The sequence below is a fragment of the Tachypleus tridentatus genome, chromosome 9, assembly GCF_004210375.1.
Source record: "Tachypleus tridentatus isolate NWPU-2018 chromosome 9, ASM421037v1, whole genome shotgun sequence".
In the NCBI taxonomy this organism is placed as follows: domain Eukaryota; kingdom Metazoa; phylum Arthropoda; class Merostomata; order Xiphosura; family Limulidae; genus Tachypleus; species Tachypleus tridentatus.
In genome coordinates, this window is record NC_134833.1 from 144,326,750 (window position 1) to 144,337,221 (window position 10,472).

The window sequence follows — 10,472 nt, forward strand, 5'->3', positions numbered from 1 at the left end:
GTTTTGAAAAACACTTGAGAAAACAAAACTTTTATTGTTGACATCATGATTCACATGCATATCAAAATTCTTGAAAACAAATTATAGTTATTACAGAGAAAATCTGAATTTATTTCAACTTCATAACAGTTAATTAACTCATTTAATTATGTATTGATTTACTCAAATTATTTAGAATTTATTCTTCAAAATTTTCACTCTGATGAAGTAGATGTGAAGAAAAGAATGAAGACATATTGTATTACTGATAATGAGTAGGTATTTTGTTGTTGATAGTATTCTACCAAGAAATGAAAACATGAAGATATTATACTATTCAACTTTTATTTCATTACTTTTCATAAAACTACATATCAGAAAAATGTGGATAAACCAGTTCCACATTTTAAGAAAAACTTCACTTAAACTAATACATTATGACTAGAATTTTAAATAATGTTAATGTTTTAAGATTCTGCATTGATTTACATGTTTGTAATTAAGCATTTAAGCCAATGACTGCTATTTATTTTCACAATAATGTATGAACTATCTTTCAAGAGTCTTCAAACAAAACATCTTATTCTTCTAACGTGGTATAATCTATGCCAACAAATAATTTTAACTTAATTTGTATACTGATCAATGTGCTTTAATGACTTTTCTCTGTATATATGCTGGTAAAGTTTGCAACTTTTAAGTCACACCAAAACTGAATTGGATTAAAAACATCTTTACATGCCCAGAACAAAAGTAAAACCTATATAGAGATAGCATGCCACTAATTTTAGTAATTCTTTTGTAACAAGATGCTTTGCTTTAAGTGTGTGTGTTTTTGTATAGCAAAGCTACATCAGGCTATCTGCTGAGCCCACTGAGGGGAATCAAACCCCTGATTTTAGCGTTGTAAATCAGTAGACTTACAGCTGTACTAGTTGGGGGCTTGCTTCATGTCTTTCTATTTGTAATTTTGTGTAACCTGCTGTTTATTAAATGAAAACCTGAGATCATTGTTAGCTACAACCACAAATTAAAAATAAGTCAAATCATTCAAATGTTAAACAGAGTACATGATTAAATGTCCTACTCATCTCAGGAGCTCGGTTCGAAAGAAACCGTAAAGCTGTTCTCACACGATTACTCTTGTTTTTCAAGAAACATTTGATATTTTTAGTATGTCAGCTATAAATACACTATATTCCTCTCAACTTACACCTGGTAAACGTAATTATATTATTACAAAACAGATGGCGTTGTTGTGATAATCTATTTATATTCTATTTTTAATCCTCAAATTTCTTTTACTTATTGATATCTTACTCTTACTCTAGTCTTTGAATACGTACACTGAACCAGTTACACAAAACACCTAACTTTTAAAAATAAATAACTTAATTTGTTGAAACATAATATACAAAGGTAAAAAAATAATTTTCACATACTTTTTTCAGTTACTTCTTAAAAACGTAAATGTAATGAGTGGCTAAAATTGCTAAATCACTTCATCAAAACACACCATTGCTTACGACCACCCTCTTCCCCACCTGATTTCAGATGTCAACGAGGTCAAAATCACTGTCAAAACTCTCGGCCCGTGTTAGTTGCAATGCTCACCACGAGGCGAAAAGAATGATATATTTATAATTAACTCCCCTATAAAAATTATAATGTTTGGAGAATAAACGTATAACAAAATTAAATCAAGAACTGTCAATATAAAATAGCTAGGACTGCTTACTGTGTTTCATGAGGTTTAAAGAGGTACACAGGCAATTTGCATTTATATATACATCACTAATATTATAATAACACGTTCGATTAGATGTGGCACGATATAATCTGTTTTATTTATATTTTTCTTACAGACGAGATTGATTTTTGAGAAATGTGACCGTTAGTAGAATTTTGGGGCATAATTGGAAAACCAGACGTTTCAGTACAATTTAAGTATAATGAGTCGACAAATAATGGTTATCAAGTATAATTTTGAGTTTTTGACCCTGTAACTGACGAAAAACTAAATGTCAGTTAAATTACCGATTTTTGACACATTGTCGTGCTCTGCATCACTAAACATTTCTGTATGTGTAATTATTGAACTTATTATGAGAATATGTGTATGCTAAAATTATGATTTATTCAATGTTTAATGTGTGGCTCATAGCCTGGATTTTTATGTTCAAGTGCTATAACTCGACATGGTCTGTAAACTATATTATACCATTGTGTCTGCATCCATTAACTCTCTCCACATGGGCTCTTTCAATTCAAACTGGATGTGATGTGAGAGATACCCTTGTTAGTAGACTTAGAGAAATCCAGAATTATCACTTTTTAATCAAGTAAACAATAATGATTCCAAACAATACTAATACTTGTTTGTTTGTTTTTGAATTTTGCGCAAAGCTACACGAGAAATATCTGCGCTAGCCATCACTAATTTAGCAGTCTAAGACTAGAGGGAAAACAGCTACTCATCACCACCCACCGTCAGCTCTCGGGGTTCTCGTTTACCAACGAATAGTGGGATTAACCGTCAAATTATAATGCCTTCACGGTAAGGGGAATTCGAACTCGCGACACTCCTATTACGAGTTGAACATCCCCTAAGTACTTGACCATGCTGGGCCTATAATGCTAATGCCATCTCCAGACATAACACTCAAAGAGAAAACTTGTCTTAAAAATCACCTCTGTTTTGACGTTGTTATAAGTCATCCATATATAATTTTGACAAAATATGATCATGGAAAGAATGGCTAATATGATTACATTGACCATACAACTTCACGTTTAAACAATATTTATCATTACGTCATTTTTCAAAAAATAAAAACTTGCAATTACAGTGTTATACTTATAAGGCACCTTATTCTGATTTTCTCTAACTGCATTTTTACAGTCTTCATTTACACAAACTCCTCAAAAGAGCTTCTATCAATAAACCTTATGTGTACAAACAGATTTATGGAATGTCAAATTGTTTGTATGAAACAACTACGCTGAATTCATATAAAGATTTTGTTCATCACTCTACTGTTTACAAGCATAGATCGCTGTACATCTTAACCTATATTTACGGCATTTACGATGGGAACTTCTGCACTACGTTTTGAATGGACAAGAAGACATTTCCAACTGTTTGGCATGAGATACAATGACATCAAAATGGGTTGTTGACCTGAGTCACTATGTCTTCATCCTATATTTAGCGCAGGAAACTCTGGTATGGTATAGGTACCACGTTTCCATATGATGGATTGATAGTGCAAATGCATCAGATGTAAATGAAATGCATCACTTGTCAGCGATATGGCTTCAAGTGTACCATTCATGAAAAACAATATATGCCTTGCTGCATCAACAGATTCTGTTTGATGTAACTTGAATAATCGGTAGAAAACTTTCTCGGCAGATTTGTTGGTTTTCTCTGTGAGCTCTCAAATTCTTATGCCCTTCAACAATTCACAGTGCCCTTTGATAACTTTCCTGATGTTTACTTGGTGTGATGTAAGAGGTGGTCTCACAACCTGTTAATGCATGTAATGGTAATAAAGTTGTTGCTGAATTTTTTGGCATGTTATTGAAAACAGCATCAATAGGTATATACTGCCATTTCTTTCATGTATCAAACATCATCCACAGGTGTTCGCATAGTGTATGTGAAAAATAAGATATTAGAAGCAGCAGAACATTAATGTCTCTAGATGGCACAATAACAGTATTAAACTGATTACAGGCAGCACGCTGCACCGGTCACATGTAAGCTTCTTCATGTGTGGATATCAGAGAAGTTGCATCAGTTATTCTCTTTGATGAATTATCTTAAAGTTCCTCCCTGAATCACGTAGCAACAACAATCTCTTTATTGTTAGATGCAAGAGAAAGTAATTCTTCAGACAATAAATATGCAAGATCTGTTGCTTTATTATTTGGAAAAAAGAAGAAAATTTGTCCAATGTTTTTGGCAGGAGCACATTATGGTCCTCAACAAATCGTCTACTTTGGTGCGTCGTGTCTTGGTGGTAGCCTTAATGTCTTATTCTATACATCTGTTGAAGACTGTTTACTCCGTGATACTTAGAGCCGGTCTGCAGTACTGCTCTAACAAATGTATCCACCAGATCCCCAAAAGTCATTTAAATGGCAAATTTTCCTATAGCAATCGCCAGTTCTTGCCCGTCAATGACGAGAACGGTCAAACCCCATATTTTAATAACATCGATCCATAAACCTACTGCTTTATTAACTTGTGAGTTAAGTTTCAGTTTTGAACTATAAACTAAGTTTACCTTTCCCCATCACTTATTGACTGTTACCTATTGTTAATAATAATTAATTGGTTATTAACATTCGTTTCATTTCAGTAATCTAGCCTATATAAAAGCCAATGTATGTTACGTCATGTCATACTTGATATCTTGAAATAGCAAAAGGTATAAGAGCCAGAACGCATTTGTCCAAATATAATAGTTTGAATTTAGTGACCACGATCGAAAAGGTTTGTGAAACCTTATAAATATAGTGAGTATTGGTAGAATAAACCTGAAGTAAACATTTAATATGGGATCACCTCACCTAGAGCCAAGTGCATAAAATGTAAAAATATCGATTCAATTTTAAACTTAAATTATTTTTGAATTAAGCTATTTTCTTAGCTTTTTTTTAATAAAACAGGATTTTATTATGATACATAATATAAACATGAAAAAATCACGATTTTTATTTAAGGAATGTAACTTTATTACGTATATTATACCAGCAGTCATCATATTCATAAGATAATAGTAATGGGCGGACAGTAATCGAACTATTCTGTCTTTTATGATTCCTCTTTCAAGAAATCAAGCGTGATGTAACACACAGTGGCATTTAAACACATTAAATAAATTACTTAATATTATCTGTCTTCCACCACAGACGGTTGAGTTAACTTGAGTTATGTAATTTGGCCAGGTGAGTTAAAGCGTTCGACTCGTACTCTGAGGGTCGCGGGTTCGAATCTCCGTCTCATCAAACATGCTCGCCTTTTCAGCCGTGGGGGCATTATAATGTTACGGTCAATCCCACTATTCGTTGGTAAAAGAGTAGCCCAAGAGTTGGCGGTGGGTGACTAGCCGCCTTCCCTCTAGTCTTACACTACTAAATTAGGGACAGCTAGAGAAATTCGAAAAACAAACAAACAGTTATGTAATTATTTTAAGCACTTCTAAGAAATATTTTGTTTAGTTTGTTTTCAATTCTAAGTAAAGCTCTTAGACGACTAAAGAAAGCAGCAGTCTACTAGAAACTGATAATTTTGTGAGAAAATAAAGACAGAGCTTCATATATAGTTACGTAGAGAACGAATGGAAAGCCTGAGTCCATAGTAGACAGCAATTAAATATTCGATACCGTAAAGACGTTATTGAGTAATGGATGTTACCAATATTTTGAAACTATTAATCAATCTTTCATTTAGTTTTTCTGTACATTATTTCAAAGCTATTAAGAATAATTTCGCTTTATTTCTCTCGCTTTTAAGTAGTAACACAAAGTTTGAGTTGAATTAGTATCAGGACTTACGGATAGTAAAACTTTTAGTCAACTTAAAGAACTTCTATATTATCTCTTCTCTTTCTCCGAAGAGCTGCTTCACAGCTGGTCAGTGTCTTTTTGATTATATTACTGTACGTTGCCACAAATGACACGAACTGTATATAACTACGAATGAAATTAATTTACTACGCTAAATTATATGTATATTTTTGTTTGTTTTTTGAATTTCGCACAAAACTACTCGAGGGCTATCTGTGCTAGCCGTTCCTAATTTAGCAGTGTAAGACTAGAGCGAAGGCAGCTAGTCATCACCACCCACCGCCAACTCTTGGGCTTACGACCCTCGGATTACGAATCCAGTGTCTTAATCACGTGGCCATGCCGGGTCCCTTTGTCTGAACAGTGCGGTAAACAGTGTGCTTCTTAAACTTTTTTCAATACGCGACACACTTAAATATTTCTGTGGCACTTGTAAATAAGTCCGTATAGTAGACCGAGTAGCACCCGCTTGACTAAGTGAGGCAAAAATTACTGTTATACCGTGTATCAAGGAGAATTTCAAATTTACAATTTGAAAAATGTATTAAGTTGATAATAAATTTGTATTACTAAATAGAAATTAGTTAATAATTACAAAAATTCCGCAGTACAAAATTTGGAAGCACTGGTCTAAAGAATCGTAGATTTTGTGAAATTACATCATCATTACACTAATAATAATTTTTAAAGTCAGTATATTCCAAAATACTTCTCTTTTCCCTTTTTATATAAGGGGAGGCCCGGCATGGCCAGGTTGTTAAGGCACTCGACTCGTAATCCGAGAGTCGCGGGTTCGAATAGCGGTCGCACTAAACATGCTCGCCTTTTCAGCCATGGGGACATTATAATTTGACGGTCAATCTCACTATTCGTTGGTGAAAGAGTAGCCCAAGAGTTGGCGGTGGGTGGTGATGTCTAGCTGCCTACCCTCTAGTCTTATACTGCTAAATTAGGGACGGCTAGTGCAGATAGCCTTTGTATAGCTTTGCGCAAAATTCAAAACAAACCAAATATAGGAGGACTATTAATATCCTCTGACTTTATTTATCTCAAGGTGAAAATTGTATGACATTATGCAGAAATGTACTAAACTTTCTACATATTTTGTTTTAAGAAATTCAAAAGTGTTATCCACTATTTCTTTAATTGTCTAGGTTGTTGATTGTCCAAACTTTTGTCGTGGGACAGTTTCGAAAATGAATTTAAATACTTCCTTTAGTCTAGAAATTACAGGTTTTGTTGTTAACCACAAAAATACATTGTATATATCCAACTAGTTTCAATTTGATTTATTTTAATTAATACATTTTCGGAATCTTCTAAATTTTCCATTAGAGTCCTTTGTTCTCATTCTCAGGTGTTCCAAATAGTAATTCCCCATTAAATCGTAATTCACCGCTCAAGCCATTTCATTAATTCTTTTATTTTAAAGATATTACTGGTGAGTAGAATCCACGTATCGAACTTATTTAACTGGATATTAATATTAATCACTCTTTTAAACCCCATAATGCTTTGCATTATGCTTTGTAGAGTAACAAGACCCGAACCATGAATTCTTAGTCTTCTGTGCTAACTTACCTAAAGGATATTATATAATTTAGAATACATTTTTTTTTGCGGCCTCTTGAATTTCTCAATTCTTACACAAGCCCTTACGGAAATATAATTTTCATACTGAGTCTCTGGGGAAGCCAGAGACGTGTGAGCGTGTTTTCTCAGCTGAGAGACAATTATATGGTCTAACATGTAAACCTTACACTATTTCCATATATTTGAACTTTATTATTTGTGATATTAAAAGTAAAAGAGTTTCATATGAACACGAAAATCCTCTGTCGTTGCCTAAATATAAACCATTATTTTTACCTTTATACAAGAGTTTATAGAAATTATTTTATTAGGTTTTGTTGAGACGTTGTAATTTTGTTTAATAACGAATAACACTTTAAATAATACATCAGAGTTATACTCTTTAATATAGAATGCTGAAGTCAATTTTTGTTTAAGTATACAAGCATGGCAATGTGTTTGTCAAATATGCTTGCCTTTTCAACCGCGGGAGCATTATAATATGACAGACACTTTATGTTATCCGTTAGTAACAGAGTAACGCAAGAGTTGGTTGGTGGCGATTACTAGCTGCCTTCTCTTCAACCTTTCATTGCTAAATTAGAGACGACTCACGCAAAAACTCCTAGAAGACCTGGCATAGCTTTGCACGAAATTCAAACCAAACCAAAATTATGGAATAATCTTATGTCTTCGTTATTCGTTTTGAAGAAATATTGTTAATAAATTAATTAACAAAGAAGTTCAAAGGTGACTCTACGAACCTAATAGTGATATCATAAGATGGTAGCATGGTTAATCTTACAGATCATTGCATTCTCAGTAGGCTGGTATGGGTATTAAAACTTTAATTAAAATAAAGTACAGAACAACGTTTCGATCTCCTTAGGTCATCTTTTAGTTAACCTTTTGCTTCAAGGGAATTACCAATCACTGGAGAATGCAGTACTGTTTCAGACGCCACCTACTGAGTTAACACAGTATCAACTTAAACGACATCAGGAACATTAAATATGTCTCGATCAGAATACGACATAAATAGTCACTCCGTATTTAATCCACAATCATTATCATATTTCATGTTTTAAAACTACACACAAATAACCTAAAACTGTGGAAGTATTAGAGGTGACAAGAATCAATAGTATCACCGTATAGGATCAAAAACAGGAAAACATAACTCAGACCAAGTACAGTTAAATAACACAAGTACTGTCAATATCTATATAGTTCAGTTAACAAGACAATAGCACCTTTAAGACAGACTGAAGAAAGAAAAATGACAGACACACAGGACCTCCTTCTGTGATTGGACATAAGATTACATCAGCTTATACTAAAAATTACAATGTTATTCACAGAACATTAACCTGGAAAACAAGAAGTTGGAAGGCCAGTAAAAAACCGGTGCCAAAACCAATAAAAACAATTATCCTTGTTAATGAATCTTATCTGGTGACTGTACGAGGGCTGTTCAAAAAATACGCGGACTGGCGTCATAAAACAAAATGCACTTTATTTAGAAGTTACAGGTCTGGGACCCCTTCAAAGTACTCTCCTCCCCAACGCACACACTTATCCCAACGGTGTTTCCACTTGTTGAAACAGTCCTGGTACGCTTCTTTTGTAATGTCCTCCAGCTCCTTCGTCGCATTTGCCTTAATCTCGGGAATCGTCTCAAATCTTCTTCCTTTCAAGGGTCTTTTGAGTTTGGGGAACAAGAAAATATCTCAAGGAGCAAGGTCAGGTGAGTAGGGGGTGGGTGGGGAAGAACAGTGATCGAGTGTTTGGCCAAAAACTCACGAGTTCTGAGGCACAAATTTCGCAGCAATGCGGTGCATCTTCAATTTTTCAGTCAAAATCTCGTAACAAGATCCAACTGATATCCCACACTCTTCAGCAAGCTCCCTGACAGTCAGACGTCGATTTGTCCGCACCAGGGTGTTGATTTTGTCGACGTGTGAGTCGTCAGTTGACGTGGAAGGATGTCCAGGACACTCATAATCTTCAATGGACTGTCGACCATTCTTAAAACGTTCATGCCACTTGAAACATGCCGTACGCTTCATAGCAACATCACCGTAAGCCGTGTTAAGCATAGCAAAAGTTTCAGTCGCAGAGTTTCCAAGTTTAACACAAAATTTCACAGTGAGTCGTTGCTCCTTCAGGTCATTCATTCTGAAATCCGCCAAACAAAAAAATCGCACTTCACTTAAAACCGCGTAGCTAATACACAAATGAAGATATCTGCAATCGGGAAATGGCGTCGTAATCAGCTGATCTGTGCGAACCTAGCGACACCAAGCGGATTCCCCTGGAATCAACTGGACCCGCGCAATTCAAACAGTCCGCGTATTTTTTGAACAGCCCTCGTTGGTGTCTTATTTGAGTTTATTTATCATGATTCAACTAGTCTAAAACAAAGAAATGCTACTGTAACTTCATATACAGACCAATCAACTGTCACATTACATGATTGTTGTTCACATCCAAACATGTGACCAGTCTCAAGTCAACGTCTACGAGTTTTAAGTGGTTGTATCTACTTCAGCTCCTCTTTGGGATTCTTGTGAACTGAAAAAGAACCTGTACATTGCCCTTGTTGAGCAACCGGATATAAATAAATTCAAATCTAGAAAATTTATAGACTATTTTTAAAACAATAGATAGCGTGTGAAACAAAATGAATATTCTTCAGAGAACGGTAATATTAGTCATTCTTCGTACTGTCATTATCAGATTTGCAGCGCTGTCTGTGAACGTCTCTATTAATTAATCTATTAACTGTATTTGTTCGAAACAAACAACTAAGACATAAATTTATTCAATAATTTAATAAGTGCTAGAGTACGACTTATTTTTCAACAGATTTACTTAGGTTAAGAAGGTCCAACTATATTGAAATTGTACCAATTGAGGCAGCGTGTTAGAAATGTTATTTTATAAACCAAAATACTCCAGTTTTTTAATTGTTTTGAAATACAGAAACCAAAAGTTGTACAAAAATGTTTCTTATTTTCATACTTTACATTACTGGAATGTTCGAAGCCGAAATCAAGTGTTACAAAATGAACTATGCGATCCTGAGGTCAACTATTATTGCTATTAGTGTAAGGTTTACATGTTAGTTCATATAATTGTCTCTCAGGGCTGGGCTTCCATACATACCCGATATAAATATTATCTACTTTGTATAAGTTTATGTTATAACTAAGAAATTCAAGAGGTCGCAAAATAATTTGATTGATTTGTATTGCCTCTTTACCATTATCTCATTATTTCACTACAGTTCATGAATGCTTGGAATTATTATCTTATGGAAAGATTAACCTCCACTCAGTGAG

General features: G+C 34.2%; 1 protein-coding gene across 3 annotated transcripts in view; it reads right to left on the reverse strand.

Annotated features, from left to right (window-relative positions):
* LOC143226584 (UTP--glucose-1-phosphate uridylyltransferase-like) overlaps positions 1 to 1,607 on the reverse strand; it is a 36,152-nt gene extending 34,545 nt beyond the window's left edge. Inside the window, exon 1 of one of the 3 annotated variants that reach the window (XM_076457751.1) lies at positions 1,524 to 1,607. The gene's annotated coding sequence lies outside the window, so the exon portion shown is untranslated. Of the gene's footprint in view, positions 1 to 1,421 lie in introns of all 3 variants that reach the window. The other 2 variants (XM_076457750.1, XM_076457752.1) reach the window with 2 other exon arrangements.
* Between the last annotated feature and the right edge of the window lie 8,865 nt (positions 1,608 to 10,472).